Source organism: Bubalus bubalis, chromosome 7 (genome assembly GCF_019923935.1).
Source record: "Bubalus bubalis isolate 160015118507 breed Murrah chromosome 7, NDDB_SH_1, whole genome shotgun sequence".
Taxonomy (NCBI): domain Eukaryota; kingdom Metazoa; phylum Chordata; class Mammalia; order Artiodactyla; family Bovidae; genus Bubalus; species Bubalus bubalis.
Window position 1 is genome coordinate 90,410,944 of NC_059163.1, and position 10,971 is coordinate 90,421,914.

General features: G+C 38.4%; 1 non-coding gene across 1 annotated transcript; it reads left to right on the forward strand.

Annotated features, from left to right (window-relative positions):
• The first annotated feature begins 8,457 nt into the window (after window positions 1–8,457).
• LOC112586298 lies at window positions 8,458–8,593 on the forward strand. The gene has a single exon (XR_003110764.3). It is a non-coding gene; the product is annotated as a small nucleolar RNA SNORA70 (small nucleolar RNA).
• The last annotated feature ends 2,378 nt before the right edge of the window (window positions 8,594–10,971 follow it).

Consider the following 10,971-nt stretch of genomic DNA (forward strand, 5'->3'; position numbering starts at 1 on the left):
ATATGATTTTAAAAGAAATCTTTTTTCTCCCTAGTTGAATTCTAAAATTTTTTATCCACCTGCCCATCTCTAGAATAGTATGTCTGTAACCCTACCATTAGAAGAAAAGACTAACTATAACACGACACAGAATAATGTAAAAAACCCAAAAGACACTTCTTTGATAAGCACTTTTCTCTCATCTACATGTCTGTGAACTCAGTTATAAGATCGTGAGACTTCTACATCTATTATTATTACTTATATGTTATTTTATTTCCACCATACTTTTCCTGATTTCTACTCACCCTGCTTTTTCTGTGCTTTTTTTTAACCTTCTTCTTGTCTTGTAGCAGTCTAAATCCTGATACTTCATCTTTTCTTGTGAAATACTCTATAGCCATGTTATCTAACAAATGTAATGTGAGCCACATACGTAAACCTAAAGCTAAAATATTTAAAATTAATTAGTGCATGTGTATATGTTGTTTAACATTTGTATCCATGTACTCAATAACCATTTTACTTTGTTTTGTTGTATTAAGACCTGAAACTGGTGTGTATTTTACTCTTACAGGACATCTCAATCTGAACCAGCCACATTTCAATGTTTAAAAGCTCCATGTAAGCTAGTAGCTGCCATACTGGACAATATAAATCTAAAATTTACTCTCTTTTGGACTTCCTTGTGGTCCAGAGGCTAAGCCTCCAAGCTCCCAATGCAGGGGGCCCAGGTTCAATCCCTGGCCAGGGAACTAGACCTCACATGCTGCAACTGAAGATCCCTTGTGCCGCCAAGACTGAAGAGTCCTCATGCCACAACTAAGACCCAGAGCAGCCAAATAAATAAATAAATAATAAAATTTACTCTCCTTTGTCAGCTGTAGGAAAACTTAATTTTAAAAAATACCCACTTGGAAATGGTCAAAAAAAAAAAAAGAACAATAATAACTGCCGGTAAAGATTATAATTTTCCTAAGCCTGGATTATCTATTCAAGAGTTATTCCACAGGCCAAGATCAAGGTCTTCACAACATGTCATAATTGTACATTAAATCAACAAAATTGCTATGTTCTTCTAAAATGAGGAGTTCTAAATCACTACTCTTTGTAATGAATGAATTCACTAGAAGAAAGATCCAAGAATGTTTCCCCCTATTTTTAAAGTTAGCAATCTAAAATCTTTCAATTCAATATGGATAAAAGTATGGCTCTGGCATAAATTGAAGAGAACATAATATCATTTAATAATTTTAACATCATCAGTTTTCCAGTGAATATGAAAAATCCCCCCAGTGAAAGAATTATTCTTCATTCCATGAAGTCACAGTGAATAAAGGACACAGATTGTCTCATGCTCTGGACAGCCTCTACCTATTGCCAAACCATTGCATGTGCATGCCTTGACCGCATGCAGACTTCTCTAAAATACTCAACTATTGGCTGAGATTATAATTCTACTGCCAAAGTTCTAATTGGACTAACTTCAGTGCAAATATTGGACCTATCTTACCCCCTCATTTTGGCTGGCTTCACAAAGAGAAAAAATAAGCTATTGAAATAACTCAGTTCAGTGTCGACAGAACCTATTTCAAACTGTCAGCACAATTGTTCCAAATGTTCCCCACTTAAGTCAGTTTGAATGAACCTGTTTCAAACGACCAAAATTGTGCCTAAATTGCCAGCAACTTGACTAGAAACACAGAAGGGTTTTTCTCCTTCCTTTTAGAAGCTATACGTCCAGTGGAGAAAAATTATTCACACCATTTCTTATTAGGTAAGATAGATTTAATTTAAATACTAATAATTTAAAACTTTAATTCTCTCACAATTCATTTTGATATCTGTCTTTTTCATTTTTTGGCTTTTGTATGACATACACGCATGTCTATATATATACACACACACACATATATATGTTTCATGTGTACAGCATTATAATTCAACATCTGTATATACTACAAGATGATTACTGCCACTAGTCTAGTTATCATCCTTCACAATACAATTGACCTTCTTCATTCATTTCACCTACCCACCCCCAACTGCCTCTTCCCTCTGGTCACTATTAGTGTGTTCTCTGTATTTATCAGTTTGTTTTTGTTTTATTTTGTTCCCTTGGTTTTTTTTTTTTTTAGAATCCATATATGAGTGAAATTATATAGTATTTGTCTTTCTCCACCAGAATTATTTCACATGGAGAAATATCTAAGAGGACTCTTGGCATGAGGACTCTTCTATCTAAGATAAAGATATCTTATCATGATATCTTTAAAGTCTAGCCAGGTTATCATAAATGGCAACATTTCATTTTTTATGGCTGAATAATGTTCTATTGTATGTATATGTGTATATACATACTACATCTTCTTTATCTGTTCATCCATCAATGGGCACTTAGGTTGTTATCATATTTTGGCTATTGTAAATAATGCTTCAGTGAACATAAAAAGGCATATTTCTTTTTTAATTAGTATTTTCATGTTCTTCAGTTAAATACCAAGAAGTAGAATAACTTGGTCATATGGTAGTTCTATTTTCAATTTTATGAGGCATCTCCATACTGTTTTCTATAGTGGTTGCACCAGTTTATACTCCCACTGACAGTGTATAAGGCTTCATCTTTCTCTGCATACTCTCCAACATTTGCTGTTTCTTGTCCTTTCCATTATAACCATTCTAATGTGCATGAGGTGATATGTCATTGCATTTCCCTAATAATTAGACATGTCGAGCATCTTTTCATGTGTCTCTTGGCCATCTGTATATCTTCTTTGGAACAGAAGAAATGTCTATTGTCCACATTTCTATTTGGAATAGAAAATGTCTATTCATATTCTCTTTCCACTTTTTAATCAGAATGTTTGTTTTTGGTTGAATTGTATGAGTACTTTCAGAGAAGGAAATGGCATCCCACTCTAGTACTCTTGCCTGGAAAATCCCATGGGCGGAGGAGCCTGGAAAGCTGCAGTCCATGGGGTCGCTGAGGGTCGGACACGACTGAGTGACTTCACTTTCACTTTTCACTTTGATGCATTGGAGAAGGAAATGGCAACCCACTCCAGTGTTCTTGCCTGGAGAATCCCAGGGATGGGGGAGCCTAGTGGGCTGCCATCTATGGGGTCACACAGATTCAGACACACCTGAAGTGACTTAGCAGCAGCATGAGTATTTTATTAATATTTTAAATATTAACCTCTTATCAGATACATGATTTGCAAATATCTTCTCCCATTGAGTAGGCTACTTTTTCATTTTGATGATGGTTTCTTTCACTTTGCAGAAACTTTTTAGTTTGATGCAGTCCCATTTATTCTTTTTTTTCCCTCTTGCCTATGGAGATAGATAAAAACAAACAAACAAACATCATCAGTAAGCCAAATCTCAGTGAAGTTACTACCTTTATTTTTTCTTCAAGGAATGAAATGATCTCAAGTCTTACATTGTTTTGCCTTCCAGATCACTGATTTGTTCTGCCTCATCTATTCTGATACTGAACCCCTGTAATATATTTTTCAGTTCAATTTTAAATTGTTTGTTACTTTCTTATTTTTTCTATCTCTTTGCTGAAGTTATCATTCTGTTCATCCATTCTTTTCCCAAGTTTTGTGAGCATCTTTATGACCAATACTTTGAACACTTTATCATGTACATTGCTTATCTCCATTTCATTTACCTCTTTTGCTGAGGTTTTTGTCTTATTCTTTTGATTGGAACGTATTCCTCTGTCTCCTCTGTTTGCCTAATTCTCTGCTTGTTTCTGTGTATTAGGTATGTCAGCTGTGTCTCCCAGTTTCGAAGGACTATCCTTATTTAAAGGATGTCCTGTAGGGCTCAGAAGTGCCATCAGAGCCAGGAGATCAAAGGGTACCCCCTGTGGTCTGTGTGTGCCCCTCTGGAGTGGTTGGGCTTGTAGCTACTGCAGGGTGCTGGTGGGTGGGGATGGCCTCCAGATGGTTGTAAGACCCAGTGGTAGCTGCCTCAGTGCATCGGTGGCTATTAGGCAGCTGTAAGGTCCAGCTAAGGTGCAGTGTGGGTGGGCCTTTCTGTGGAATGTGCCCACAGGTGATAACAGGTTAGATAAAGAATTCCAAAATGGTACCTGCACTTCCTACTCAACATTTTTTTCTTCCATCTTTCCTTCACAGAGGTCATACCTGAACTAGAGTTCTCCCCTGAACTAAAGCCTCCTCCAGCTTCCCCTTCATTTCCCCTCACAGTCATTTTCCCCAGGAAATAACTTGCATATTTAGTTCCCTTCTGGTGTCTTCTTCTCAGAGGAACCAAACTAATACAACATCATTCGTGTTTCTAGTCTTAAGAATATATCCCTTCCTCCTCCTGCTTAAGGATAGCTCATTCAACAGTACTTTTAACCAAAACCTCTCCTGTCATCTCCAGTACTTTATTACCTACCTCATTCTTACTTACAATACTTGCATTTTTCTTCTTGGTATTTACATTCTTTCCCAACTAAACAACAACTACCAACACATATACCCAGGGAACCAGACTCATTCAGTCTGGATGTGGTTATGAAAGTAGAAGTGAAGTGAAGTGAAGTCGCTCAGTCGTGTCTGACTCTTGGCGACCCTGTGGACTGTAGCCCACTATCCATGGGATTCTCCAGGCAAGAATACTGGAGTGGGTTGCCATTTCCTTCTCCAGGGGATCTTCCCGACCTAGGGATCGAACCCAGGTCTCCCACACTGTATGCAGACACTTTAACCTCTGAGCCACCAGGGAAGCCCATTATGAAAGTAGAGAAATTTTAAAATTCCAGAAAAAAAGTGTTTATTATAAGAATAAGGATTTATCCAAAGGATAGAAGAACTGAGGGAGCAAATGTCAGCAAATTCACCACCAAATTTCAGAAAAAGTGAAACAGACCCTGATGACCACAATCTGAAGCACTGAAGCAACAAGTTACCTATCTAAAGTTCATTTGAAACTTGGAATTTTCAAGTTTAAAAGTTGTCAACTAATTTACTCCAAAGCAATGAAGCAGATGGTTCTCAAACATAAAAAAGATTGTAGATCTCATTCAACTATAGCATTAGCAAAATCTATGATCGTATAACCAGAATCAATCATAATCAGAGTTATCAGAGTCTATGACAACCTAGAAAACTTGTGATTGTGAGAACTCTGGAAGCCTGGATCATTTCAATACCTCTCTCTAGCTCTTTCTGCTCTCAGCTCATTGGTCCTCATGGCCAGGACTGAGTTTCACTAAAACCTCCAAAAATAAATGAAAAAAACCCACAAAACTATATTTCTCTTACCTAATTCAGAAAAGAATATGGGGAGAATGCTACCTTTCTTAGTACTATTTTATCAGGTCCTCAGAAAATTCTGAAAAAAATTCTGATTTCTCATCACATATCTATAGCAATTAGAAAGGAAACATTAGGTTTGTTACTTCTTTATTTGAAGACAAATGGTTAAATTGCAGGAACGTGAGGTATTCATTCCGAGTCTTTGTAAGAACCCAGGAGATCAGATTCTCTGGCAAGTGTTTAACAACATATGGCAAGCATCCTGCCTATGCTGAAATGTGTTTTCATGTATGCTAATTATTCATTGAGCAGTTGCTTCATTTGTTGTTTTCCAACTCTTTGCAACCCTATGGACTGCAGCACACCATGCTCCTCTGTCTTCCACTATCTTCCAGAATTTGCTCAAATTCAAATCCATTGAGTCAGTGATGCTTAACCATCTCATCCTCTGATACCTCCCACCTTCAGTCTTCCCCAACATCCAGGTCTTTTCCAATGAGTCAGCTCTTCATATCAGGTGGCCAAAGTATTAGAGTTTCATCTTCAGCATCAGTCCTTCCAAAGAATATTCAGAACTGATTTATTTTAGGATTGACTGGTTTGATCTCCTTACAGTCCAAGGGACTCTTAAGAGTCTTCTCCAACACCACAGTTCAAAAGCATCAATTCTTTGGTGCTCAGTTTTCTTTATAGTCCAACTCTCATATCCTTACCTGACTACTGGAAAACCATAGCTTTGACTATATGTACCTTTGTTCGCAAAATGATGTCTCAATATGCTGTCTAGGTTGGTCATAGCTTTCCTTCCAAGGAGCAAGTGTCTTTTAATTTCATTGCTTCAGTCACAGTCTGCAGTGATTTTGGAGCCCAGTGTTTCCACTTTTTCCCCTTCTATTTGCCATGAAGTGATAGGACTGGATGCCGTGATCTTAGTTTTTTAATATTGAGTTTCAAGCCAGCTTTTTCACTCTCCTCTTTCACTCTCATTAAGAGGTTCTTTTAGTTCCGCTTTGCTTTCTGCCATTAGAGTGGTATCATCTGCATATCTGAGGTTGTTGATCTTTCTCTTGGCCATCTTGATTCCAGCTTGTGAGTCATCCAGTCTGGCATTTCACATGATGTATCTGCATTGAAGTTAAATAAGCAGGGTGACAATATACAGCCTTGTCATACTCTTTTCCCAATTTTGAACCAGTCAGTTGCTCAATGTGAAGTTCTAACTGTTGCTTCTTGACCTACATACAGATTTCTCTTGCTTCATATTCACTTCTAAATAATTACTGAGAAATTTAGAAATATATGTTCAATTTTCTCTCACATATGTACAAAACATATATCCAGAGACCTACTCAGAACTGTTAAAAATCCAAAGGTGGGATATCATGTCTGTCATGCTGGCTGTGGACATCTCAAGAACCAATTGTATTGACAGCCATAGGAGCTGGGGAGAATGCAGTTCATACATACAATAGGGCTATAACATCAGTTCAAGGACTGCAGCGTAAAATATATTACAAATTAGCAGAAACTCACAGAGAAGGCGATGGCACCCTACTCCAGTACTCTCGCCTGGAGAATCCCATGGACGGAGGAGCCTGGTAGGCTGCAGTCCATGGGGTCACTAAGAGTCAGACACGACTGAGCAACTTCACTTTCATTTTTCACTTTCCACTTTCATGCATTGGAGAAGGAAATGGCAAACCACTCCAGTGTTCTTGCCTGGAGAATCCCAGGGACGGGGGAGCCTGGTGGGCTGTCGTCTATGGGGTTGCACAGAGTTGGACACGACTGAAGCAACTTAGCAGCAGCAACAGCAGCAGCAGAAACTCAAATGTTTAAGAAAGGGAGCAGTCATCCAAGGAGCATGCATCTAGAAACATAACTGAACCAAAAATTCCTAGTTCTTAGGATTCCTTTTTGGATGCAAAGTATGTATTTGCAGAAGCTGGAAAAATCTGGAAGAATGTGTTTTTCAGAATTATAAACCTGGCTTATTCACGTATTCACCAAAAGACCTGGGGAAAAATAACTTTTGTAGCATCTCAAATTCCTCATTTGACTTTTAAAAATAACTATCTTAATTATCTCCAAGGGCTATTATGGAAATCAAAGGCAACCTTGTGTGTAAATTAAATACAATCACACAGATTAAAATAAAGGTAAAATAATTGTTGCTTCCTAAACACTATCTTGATTAGACTCTGAGAAAGTTACGTTCATTCTGTATCATAGCATCATGTAGTGATTAAGGTTGTAATATAGTAATGTGTCCTTTCTCTTTTTATTAATGTATGTTCTTCCTGTTCTTCAAAACTTAAGCTCAAATTTTCTACAAGAAGTTTAAGAGGGTGTACAGTTCAGTTCAGTCACTCAGTCATGTCTGACTCTTTGTGACCCCATGGACTACAGCACACCAGGCCTCCCTGTCCATCACCAACTCCCAGAGTTTATTCAAACTCACGTTCATTGCGTCGGTGATGCCATCCAACCATCTCATCTTCTGTCGTCCCCTTTTCCTCCCACCTTCAATCTTTCCCAGCATCAAGGTCTTTTCAAATGAGTCAGTTCTTCGCATCAGGTGGCCAATGTATTGGAGTTTCAGTTTCAGCATCAGTCCTTCCAATGAATATTCAGGACTGATCAACTTTAGGATGGACTGGTTGGATCTCCTTGCAGTCCAAGGGACTCTCAAGAGTCTTCTTCAACACCACAGTTCAAAAGCATCAGTTCTTCAGCACTCAGCTTTCTTTATAGTACAACTCTCACATCCATACATGACTACTGGAAAAACCATAGCTTTGACTAGATGGACCTTTGTTGGCAAAGTAATGTCTCTGCTTTTGAATATGCTGTCCAGGTTGGTCATAGCTTTTCTTTCAAGGAGTAAATGTCTTTTAATTTCATGGCTGCAGTCACCATCTGCAGTGATTTTGAAGCCCCCAAAAATGAAGTCTGTCACTGTTTCCACTGTTTCCCCATCTATTTGCCATGAAGTGATGGGACCAGATGTCATGATCTTAGTTTTCTGAATGTTGAGTTTTAAGCCAACTTTTTAGCTCTCCTCTTTCATTTCATCAAGAGACTCTTTAGTTCTTCGCTTTCTGCCACAAGTGCAGTGTCAGAAATATTCAAAGATGAGATGTCATTATATCTGCAGCTTATTTTGAAACGTAGCAAAATGTTAAAAGTGGGAATCTATTTGCATCCAATAAAGCAGATTGTGTTCTTTTCCCCATGGGCGCCCAGTGTGCAATGACTGCAAAGGGGCAGCCTTCTTGGTAATGTACGCAGCCTGTTGCCTGTACAGTTTGCCCTAAGGAACCTTAGAGACAACTCTTTCCAGTGGACAATCACGATTGGCATGCTGTCCCCAGTCTAGGCTCCAGACAGGTATGTGTGGTACCTTTGGAAAGCCCCAGGGCATATTGGCCAGGGCCCACATTGGCAAAGTCATAATGTCCATCTTCACCAAGCTTCAGAACAAAGAGCCTGTGGTTGAAGCCAGACCTTCCACAGGGCCAAGTTCAAGTTCCCCGGCTGCCAGAAGGTCCATATCTCCAAGAAGTGGGGATTTACAAAATTAAATGTGGATGAATTTGAAAACACGGTGGCAGAAAAGCAGCTCATCCTGGATGGCTGGGGGTCAAATATATCCTTAATTGTGGCCCTCTGGACAAATGGCAGGCCTTACATTAATGAGAACCTTGGCTCTGTCCTCTCCTTACTCATTCCCACCAATAAATCCTACTTTTCTATCAAAAAAAAAGTGGAATCTAAAAGAAGAATGTTCATTAAACTGTTAAACTTGTCTCCAAGTTAAAACATTTTCAGAATAAAAAGTTGATGGAGGAAGCAGAATACATTCCTCACTTCAGTCCTTCACACAGCTGTTCTTTCTCCTAGAACAGCTTTTCCCTTCACCTCTGTGTCTAGAATTTATTACAGTGGTGAAGTTTAGAGTCATAGATCCTGAATCTGCCACATGCAAGGGGATATGGGGCCTCTGAAATGTTATTTCACTCTTTGGGGCCTCAGCTTTCTTATTTGTAAAGCAAGGATTTTAATAGTATTGGGTCTGGAGGCAAACAGTTGATAGAACCTAACTCATGAGTTTATTTACTTTAAACCTATGCAAAGTAGCTTCAGTAACTTTTTGAGCTTCAGCTTTCTTACCTATAGATGAGAAGCAATGACACCTTATAGAATTGTTGTGAAGATGATAGATATATATGATCACTGAAAATACTTTGTAAAACACAATGTTCTGTTATGATTATTATTATTAATTTTTGAATTTTAAGTGCCTAATATATCATACTAGCCACATAGTATGGGCTTAGAAATAATTATGGATAGTTTTTTTTTTTTTTAAGCTTTCAGCAAAAAGCTTTTTCTACAATAACCTGTTAGATGAGACTCTGTTCCCTTCAGCAGGTAATGTACCATGTTATGGTGTGAATTTGTTGCCCATGTACTGATATCTCTAGATGTTAACAGCACCTGTTGGGAGGAAATCCAGTATTGGTCAGTTTGGGGACCCTACCCCTCCTTTAAAATTGTACAAGACCCCTAATATTTATATAATTTGGTAAAAGTGAGGAAGATCTGATGTTCATTCCATTATGTCACTGCTGAGATGCTTATTGTCCAAGTCTACATGGTCCAGATGAAGATCAGTGAGTCAGTGAGCAGTGTCTACACCCACTGAGGCCAGTTTCACCACTGGGACCTTTGCTATCCAACCAAGGGAACAGTGTGAGGGCCCAGTCCCCAGGCATCCACACAGTCAACTCCATCAAGCCAGTGCACTGATCACCACAGAAACTTTCCACCCTTCAGTCCTTCTAGTCTTGATAAATCCAACCCTCTTTCCAAGGTAAACCCACATCCTTGTCTTACTCTGGCAGAGCAGATGTTTCCTTTCACTCCCCACTCAGTACACTCTTGGTTAGTATCAGTGGACCTGACACACTCAGAGCACAGAGAGCTGGCTGAGCATCCACAAAAGCAAAAGGAGACATAATCTTTGACTCTTTGTCCCTTCCTCCACACCAACAAAAAGACACTAAGTAATTAATCAATAACTCATCCATGACAATACAGAAAATTGCACTGAGTCTTGCTAGGTCATCAGGATAAACTCTTCTCCAATTTTTTGATAATTCCACGATACGACTGGAGTCTGCAGATGTAGTTTCAGATATTCATGGCTCTCAGGTTTAAGAAATAGTGATTTAAGGCAAACAAGTGATGATCTAAGCAAGCAGATGATATCAGGACCCTGATGAAATTTCTCCACTCTCCAGAATTTCTATTTCAAACGTTCAGAAATTGATTCTTAAAATAGCTTCGTGTCTTTCTTTCTAGTCATCTTATTGAAAAGTTTTCAAATACCTGCAATTATTTAAACACTGAATATATTGTCTTAATAGGAGAAAATGGTACAGAGCCTGCTATACCAGAGAATTAAATGTGATTCTTTCTTCGTTTGTCATGTATTCTTTTCTTAACTCACCACCTCCATAATCTCTGGTACCACTGCAGTTAATTAAATTCTGTTATCTAAAGATTTGGGAACAATAAAATCAAAACTAAAGGAGAATCTCTGGTTTGCTGGGTTTGGATTATGAATACTTTTAAGATATCAGATTCAGGGGGAAAGGTAGTCATTTTAATAGGCATGAGCATTTAAAAGCTAAAAGAGGATAGAATC